This window comes from Magnolia sinica, chromosome 11, assembly GCF_029962835.1.
Source record: "Magnolia sinica isolate HGM2019 chromosome 11, MsV1, whole genome shotgun sequence".
NCBI classification, from domain to species: domain Eukaryota; kingdom Viridiplantae; phylum Streptophyta; class Magnoliopsida; order Magnoliales; family Magnoliaceae; genus Magnolia; species Magnolia sinica.
The window spans coordinates 71,878,187-71,885,759 of NC_080583.1; the positions used below are offsets into that span (position 1 = coordinate 71,878,187).

At 36.7% G+C, this 7,573-nt stretch overlaps 1 pseudogene; it reads right to left on the reverse strand.

Annotated features, from left to right (window-relative positions):
* Positions 1-431: 431 nt before the first annotated feature.
* On the reverse strand, positions 432-7,496 carry LOC131218164 (probable boron transporter 2; annotated as a pseudogene).
* Between the last annotated feature and the right edge of the window lie 77 nt (positions 7,497-7,573).

A 7,573-nucleotide genomic window follows, 5' to 3' on the forward strand; every position in this document is an offset into this window, starting at 1 on the left:
GCCAAGTCCATCATCACTCTTAGAAGTGGAAAAATAATTGACAAATCTATTCTGGTAAGGACTGAAGAGTCCAAGGACCTGGAAGAAGAAACAGAGGATATACCTAACATTACTCGACATGGATTAGAACCGGAACCTTTGAGCAAGCCAATTACTCCATTCCCCGAATGGTTGATTGCACCAAAATCTCTCTCTAACTCTCAGGACATTCTAGAGGTGCTTAAATAAGTGAAGGTCAACATCCCTCTTTTGGATGATATAAAACAAATTCCTTCATATGCCAAATTTCTGAAAAACCTATGCACGACCAAAAGGCAGCAAAGCATCAAGCCAAATTTTTGAAAAACCTATGCATGACCAAAAGGCAGCAAAGCATCAAAAATAAAATTTTTCTGACAGAAAAAGTGAGTGCCATCCTAAAGCAAGATGTGCTATAAAATACAAAGATCGCGATAGCCCAACCCTCCCTTGTGTAATTGGGAACTAACGGTGTAAGCACACACTACTTGACTTAGGAGCAAGCGTAAATCTGATTCCTTACTCTGTTTATGAACAACTGGGTCTGGGTGAGTTAAAATCCACCTGGACCACATTACAACTTATCGATTGCTTAGTTTGTGTGCCGAGAGGGATAATTGAGGATGTATTAGTCCAGGTTGACAAATTCTACCACCTAGTAGATTTTATCATCCTGAACACTCAATCCATCGTGGACATGAGCACTCAAATTCTTGTCATCTTTAGTCGTCCATTCCTTGCTATATCAAATGCAATCGTTAATTGTAGGAATAGAGTCATGAATCTATCTTTTGGAAATATGACATTGGAGCTTAACATCTTTTTCAATATGAGCAAACAGGCAGAAGATGATGACAATACCCACGACATTAACATGATAGATTCTTTCGTGGAAGATAGAACTTTGATGACCTTATTCTCTGACCCTCTAGAGATGTGCTTGGTACACTCTTATGATTTGGATGATGATACAATTAGGGAGAAGGGTGTCATGCTCGATACAGTGCCGGTACTTGAAGTTAACCGGTGGAGGCCACAATTTGAAGAATTATCCCAAACTGATGTAGTGCCTCTACCGTCTAACCTCAAAGCACCGAAGCTTGACCTAAAACCTTTACCCTCTGATTTCAAATATGTCTATTTAGGTTAAGATGAGACATACCCGGTGGTGATTTCTTTCCACCTTGAGCAAGAACAGGAGCGTATGCTCATCTCTACTCTCATTGAGCACAAAGGAGCCATTGGATGGTCGATTGTGGACCTCAAGAGAATTAACCCTTTGATTTGTACTCACCGCATTCATCTTGAGGGTAATGTGAAGACTTCTCGGCAACCACAACGTAGATTAAATCCAAACATAAAGAAAGTGGTTAAGGCCGAGGTTCTTAAGTTATTGGATGTGAGTATCATATACCCTATATTCGATAGCCAATGGGTGAGTCCAACTCAGGTGGTTCCTAAGAAGTCCAGAATCACCATCGTAGCCAATGCCGATAATGAACTTGTGCCAACTAGAGTCACTACTGGTTGGAGAATGTGCATTGACTACAGAAAATTCACTACAAGAAAAATGGGTAAAGGCTACGGATTTAATCCGTAGCCATAGACCTATGGCTACGGTTTTAGTCCATAGCACGACCGTCGTCATAGGTGTCGAGCCAATAGGTCCGAAACCTATGGCTATGGATTTAATCCGTAGCTATATCTTAAAATAGCTACGGATATAATCCGTGGCAAATATTTCTATAACCAAAAAAATCTACAGGTACGGATATTATTGGTAGCTAAAAGTATTATAGGATATGTAGTAATATGCCGAATTTTATAATAGCTACGATTGTCAGATTTCCAGCTACGGCTAATATCTGTAACTATTTCCTACATTAAAAAAATATTATAATCATTCATTCATTCAATTACCACCTGCATAATCATTCATTCATTCAATTAACACCTACATAATCATTCATTCATTCATTCAATTACAATCATTCAATCGATTACGATCATTCATTCATTCAATTACAATCATTCAGTCGATTAAAATCATTCATTCAATAATGCATTAATTACAATCCTTCATTCAATCAAAAGAAAGTGAGCATAGAGAGTGTCTTGGTAACCATGGAATCCACACCGATAGTAGACTAAGAGGTCGAAGTTTGATCAGAAGGCGACTGCTTGTGACATTTTGGGGTTAGCATGACATTGAAGTCCACATCATCAGTCAAGACTTGATGTTGGGCATGTGGTGTTAACCATGTAATCTTTTGGCCTTCAACCTTAGCTTGCACAATTGAACAATATGAGCATGGTAAATAGTAAAAAAGGATGCGTAGGAAAGGCTAACCCATTCCTTCATAAATGCTTGATCGCTTTAACAATAGGTGGCTAAATAGTTAAGCTAATCTTCTCATATCAGGTCATAATCCAACTGATTCAGTACCTAGGGCCGCATGGTATTCAATTTAATTCGAGTCGAATACAATTCTAACAATACCCGACACTTTGCATATTTGCACACGTTTAATTAAAAAAGAGTCATTCACTACATGTATGGCTGTGTGATCGGCATTTCACATATTCGTACACATTTAATTGAAATGGGCCCATTCTTTACACATGTGGCCATGTGCTCAGATTGAATAGTGACACTATCCACCTACCTGCAAGCATACATGCCAACGAGTTATCTCCACAACTGTTGTTTGGTTTCCTTCAATGTAAAAAACTCTATAATACTTTTGTCCGACACTATTACATTCAATACCATCTTCCCTTATGTTGCAACATTAACATCTGCAGAAATAGTAAAATACAATGCATGCTTGTAGAATGATAATATAATTGTCCAAATTACAAAAAAAAAAAAAAAAGAAAAGGAATTAATACATGGTGAGGACAATTCTACCTAACATGGCTTGTTATATTCAAAAGCAAATAGAAGTACCGAAAGACGATCGAATGCCCTTTCCTTTTTTATTTTCTTCTTCTTCTTTTTTATTTCTTAATTTTTTTTTAAAAAAAAATCTAACTGCAATAAGGAATTTTTTAGTATGATCCTCACACATAAACCTTACATAACTATTTATTCAAGGAAAATCCATGGAAAAGGACTTGGGAGCAGATTAGTTACAGAGGCTGAAATGTTTCACCTGTTGATAAATGGAATTAGGTATGCTCTGAAAGAAGGAAGAACAAACTTGAAAAACATGAATTTAATGACTTTGTCGTTTCTGGATTTTCAGTTACTGAACTTCTGTTATAAGTGAATGTGGATGACTGTATTTTACGAAACAACAAGTGCATTAAAAACAACACAAATGTAGAATTATTGAGATAGGGAAATGGTCATTTGGTCAAGTTGAAAAAACGGCATTTTTGTCATGTTCTTGCTTAGTAGTGCCCTTTTTTCCCAATTGAATACTAGCAGGGCTCAAATGTACAGTTTATAATTGCTAGTGTATCAACTATCATACCTTGCCCAAAATATACAAGTTATAAACTTTCAAAGCAAATCAGGTTTTAGAATGTCTTGTACTAAATCTTTTCATTCGAGGAAATGTATGATATTCATGGCTTTCTTGACCTTGCAGTGAATGGGAAATACCATTCATTTGTCAGTGCTTTTCATCTGGAAAGACGGATAGCATCTTTATTTCATTTCCATCCCAACCCAATTGAAAAATCATCAAAAGATGAAAAGTCAAATTCTGATAAGGCAATCCTATTGGATAGGTTAATTAGATGCCATACAGAGACTACATAGATGTTACACAAATGTTTTAGGAATGCTCATTTTATCTATGAATGCTTAGTTTTTGAATCTTCCTTGAAAATGGTAAAACTTACAAGCATGGAGGACAAACTGCTACATTGCTGTCTAACTGGAGAGCTTGGACTGAGGTTGATTACTCAGTGTGCAAAGTTGCAGGAAGAAAATTTTTCTAGCCAAAAATTCATATGCATGTTAGATACTACACTGGTAATTGGATACATGTTGCCAAAAGAAAATCTATTGGTAAAAGAAGCAAAAAATCCAAGTGGCATGGACTGTAGTAGTTGATAAGCTTCTTGCATATTTCCATACAATTGTCCTAAGCTTGCGTTCTTACTCATACTTTTACATGTTGTAGCCACCATTCGATTGCGAAGCAACTGCAGAATTAATAGTTTTATGTTGAACTAGAACATTTGATGGCTCAACAAATGAATCTTCGACTCATTGAGTTGCATAGATGGTATTCATGGGATTACCTGATGCTTAACGAGTAGCCAGGCTCTTCGTGTGCATTGGAGATTGTGGGATGACACCATTGGCTGGAGGAATTCCAATAAGACCACATAAAATGACCTGCCATGAGGAAATGAGGATTTGAATAGAATAATTAGCTAGAGACCAGTCGCCATTTATAAAAAACAATAGAACTAACCAACCATTAAAATTCAATATAACCGAACAGTGATTCTCATTATCTTTTAATGCTTAGCTCCTAGAGATATGTCGGCAGGACAACCTTGTCTAGTCATATGGTGTTGCCCTTTAGCTCCCTACTGGAAGTGATATATATATATATATATATATATATATATATATATATATATATATATATATATATATATATATTATATATATATATATATATATATATATATAATGGCCATTGATAGAGTGGAATGGTAGAATAGGACTCATGTAACCTGATCTCAATTGGTTGGGATAAGGGTTTTAGATGATGATGATGATGATGATGATGATATAGTTAGCATACCATAAACCCCAGGAGTAGTAAATCGTAATGAAATGAAGGTTGCTTTCTTAGATTGACTCTTTTTGCTGAGCAAGTTGAGATGCTACGCTGTGATCGAAATAATAAAGCATGGTAATCATCGTTGCTAGAATGAAAGCTCCAACTATGTAGAGTATGGGCACATCTAGCATTTCCTGCAAGTTCAAGTGCTTATCATCAGCTGCAATACACATAACAGGCAATTTCAAGAATGAAAAACGGTTCCCAAGATATTCCCAATGAAGAAGCATCAGATCAAGCAGTTCAGTCATAGATGAAATGACCCAATTTTAAACACATGCCTTGATGACTGTCCAGTTCTCTTATGCACCTGGAGACCACGGATTCGGGCTGAAAAGCTACCTCGGGATCTTGCTTGGGACACTGGATGAAGGTATATAAGAAACGACAGTCCAGACTAGAACCATCAAGGGCACTCCATAGTCTGCAATGAAGCCTCGCAGCCAACCTGCAATTTATTTATTTTTTTAAATCCCAAGTTCAAATTTGTAGGTAGAATATAAAAGAGAGTTTTAACCATTTAAGCTTGCCAAACATGCTTTAATTACGAACATATCTCTTGTATATTATCAAGGGACTCCCTAAACGAATCTAGTAGCTATGTTACCAGCCCCGTATTGCCATGATCGTGCTTTTCGGCTTCTTAATGCTGTGATTAGAAGTCCAAATGACAGGACCAAAGCAAACATCTCGTTGGCAAACCTCCATGAAGGTATGGATTTTATCGAATTTCGATTTTCTTGTTGGGGTATGCGAAACTCATCCACAAGTCCCTATATAGCAACCAATCCATGAATTAATGATAAGTTCGAATTGATGAAAAGAGTAACACCTTACATCTCATATTAATGTATTGACATAAGATACATCAATAAGATCAGATTTTTCTAACATGTTCTAAAATTTTCTTGATTGAAAATCCCAAATGATGAAGGTGGAAAAGAACAATAAAAACCTAACAAACCCGTTTGATTTGTTTTAATGTTATTCTATTCAATTTTAACCACAAAAGGATCTCCAACTAAGACAAGTGATTTCCCTTGTTTTCCATTAAATTTTGAAGATCCTGTTTTAGCTGAATTTGAAAGTTATCCAAATGCCATCAATGGTAGAAAATAGTCATCAATATATTCAAAAGAATTGGTTTATGGGTCTTCTTGAAATACATCACAATACATGAAGCCCGCCAAAATAGGCATTAAAATCCTTACTTTGATAGCCTGTTGCATGAAGAGCATAGCGATAAGTTGACCAAACAGTTCGCTGGCTATGCGGGTAAACCTATTGATAATGGAGCATGCCCCCAAAATAGCAAATAAGAACATCAACAATGCAGTCCACACGCATACCCTGCCCATCCAAATGACACAAGTAGCTGGAGTGAAAGGAAACTCATTTTGCATGTATCATGAACATGAAATTCCGTATCCTTATTTTTTCCATTGAACATAAGCAAATAGCATACCACCTGGTACATGCTAGAAACAACTTTCATCCTAAATCTGGTCTATCTTTCATGAAGTCAAACATGAAGGTGTACATAAGTACTGTGGGCTCTGCTACACTGAGAATCAGCATAGGCTAACAGCCAATGATTGAGTGTATGATCCCGCAAATTGTTGTGGATGCCAATGTTTGAACTGCAGTTATGATCCCATCTACCATGACCAGGTAACATATATAAACCCGAGTTAGAAATATATGTGTAAGCCCTTCATTTTGTAAAGAAAGATGTTGCGTTGAGCAGCTAATAACCGAAATGGTATAACATCAAACATTTCGGATAGTAGATTACTCTAATTGCAAGGTTAAGGTCGTGTTTTGACACTCCATTGAAATGTAATAATTCAATTCAGTATGGTGGGATGACCCAAGTGTTGCTAGCCTTCCCATTCATCATGAGAGACTAGCAACCCAAACAGAAATTTAGGTAGTTATAAGTCTGATGTAAAAATGGAATTGGAATTCGGGGCTAGTCGTCTTTTTTAGTTAAAATGGTCATACCTCCATGGGGTTCATTTCCTCTATGTTAGTCGAATATAGCGATTCAGTCAAACTGGGCAATGGGAATTCGATTGAGATATGGAATGAAATGAAAAACTACTGTAACAATCGGTTTACATGTATTTCTCTCCAGCTGTTTGCCAAATGCCATACACCCAAACATAGAAGAATTGACCTGCATGTATGACAACAACATATGCTTAAATCTGAAATATGCAGCTCCAATCCTCTCACATGCAACATCCACCTGAAAGAATGCACATAACTGTAATGCATGAGCAATCAATATAGGAAAGTACAAGTAAAACCATAAAACCAGAGATACTCACTACACTTTCAGGATCTCCTTCATAATTAACAATCTCATTCTAAAGCCCTTCTCCCTCCTTTGCTCGGGCTTGGGACCGGCAATGCAAGTTGCATTGGTGGAGTTAAAAAAGGGCTTAAGCTCCATTTGGTTTGGAAAAAAAAATGTATTCCTAAATACTAATGTGATGACTAAATGGAGCCTAAGACTATAAATAAGTTCAAATATAGACTACAAAATTTAGTACATATTTTAAAAAAAAACAAATTAAATAACATCTACAAAAGCCCTGGACAAGAGCTATTTCGACCCAATATATTTGGGTGTACTACCCCCATCAGGTTCTTAACAACCATGGGTGATGCCGCGGAACCTGTTGCATAGGACTCTTCTTCAGTTAGCCTTGAGACAGTTCAGCCCATCAAATTCAAAA